Below are 1,863 nucleotides of genomic sequence, written 5' to 3' on the forward strand. Positions count from 1 at the left end.
GAAATATGATAGAAGTATAAACAAATGGAAAAATGGATTGTGAATGGAACAGGTAAAGTCTACTCCCAGACCCTCTACAGCTACACACACACACAGAATTTCTTTTTCTTTCTCTTTCACTCATCTTTAATGTTGAATCTTTACCAAGCTTATGGGCCTAGAACCATAACATGCTACCTGTACAGTCTATACTCTTCATCTCATTCTTTCTTTCTTTATTCCACAAATCCTCATTGGGGTTCCACTCTGTGCACTTCCTTTCATTAGGCCAAGGGTTCTGGATGCCAAACACTGTAGAACACAATCACTGTCTCCATGAAATTACAGCATCATGAAATGGTAAACATTAATACACTACACATGTGCACTAACATTAACTATGACATCAAAACAGGGATTCATGTGGTCATCTACAGGGAACAGAAATACTTATTATGAGCTGATGAGTTAGATGTTAGATCATACTATGGAGGAATATAAGAATTCTTAAGAAACTCTTCAGAAAAGAGTTAGAGACTCAGTATAGAAAAAATACAGGCTTTGGGTCACCTTGGTGACTCAGTTGGTTAGGTGTCTAACTTTGGCTCAGGTCATGATCTCCTGGTCTGTGGGTTCAAGCCCCACATCTGGGCTCTGAGCCTGGAGCCTGCATCAGATTCTGTATCCCACCTCGACTCATGATATGTCTTGCACTATCTCTCAAAAATAAATAAATGTTAAAAAATTATTTAAAAAAGAAAGAAAAAATACAGGCTTCATGATCAAAGAGTTCAGAGTTGGAATCATGGTATTAATCATTTGGAATGATCCTCAAATACTTTTGTTTCCTTACTTGAAAAATCTTTACATAATGATTTACCTCAACTTGAATCTGGAGTTTAATATAAGTACCTAGGACTTAAATGACACTCAATAAAAAGTTGTTCTTCTATTATTACATATTATGGTAAATTCAGAAAGATAATCATCAATGAAGATCTTGGGAAAAAACGTTGAAATTAAGGTGAATGGCAAAAAATAAATAAGATTTGGATCTAAAGACTGAGCATTCCAAATAGAGCTGATGTTTGAGCAAAGGCAGAAAGATAGGATGTCCATAAAGTAAGAGGGGAAAATAAACTAGTTTGCCCTCAGAATTGGGCTCTCTAAAGGGTAGTATATGGACAAGTCTATAGGTACATAGATGCCAGGTGATGGAGGACATTCACTGCCAAGCATTGGTTGGAAGACATGGCAGCGTGATATCTCTATGAGATACCTCTTGTCTTGGAGTCCTACATAGTGCAACCAAATGCTGACTGTTCAAATTGGCAATTTAGGCAACTAATATAACCTCTGATACTCAATTTTCTCTTCTGCGAAAAGGATCCAGCAAGCTCTGTCCTTATTCATTCTACTCCATCCTCCAACATACAAAGGCAAAGAAGGACACATACACACACACACACACACACACACACACACACGCACATGCACTAAGATTCATGATTACGTTTCAGTCTTGCCCCAAAGATGAAATTGACAGTATATGTGAAAGTGATTCTAAAAAGGTTAAAGGAAGACAAAATAATGTCACTGAGCAATTAGGCAACCTAGCAAGGTTTTAAATGGAATAAGAAAGTGAGTGACAGAAGAGAAATGACAGTTTTGCAACATCCATTACAGACAATTCACTAAAATATGCAAATTACACACAATATTGCTAACAAGATTCAATGAAAGGAATTGACTAAATTAGTCACAGTCTCAGTCTGGACAAAATTGTGAATTCCAGGGCACCTGGGTGACTCAGGTGGTTGAGCAAATGACTCTTGATTTCGGCTTGGGTTATGATCTCACAGATCGTAGGTTTGAACGCAGAGC

The sequence above is a fragment of the Suricata suricatta genome, chromosome 10 (genome assembly GCF_006229205.1).
Source record: "Suricata suricatta isolate VVHF042 chromosome 10, meerkat_22Aug2017_6uvM2_HiC, whole genome shotgun sequence".
Classification (NCBI taxonomy): Eukaryota; Metazoa; Chordata; class Mammalia; order Carnivora; family Herpestidae; genus Suricata; species Suricata suricatta.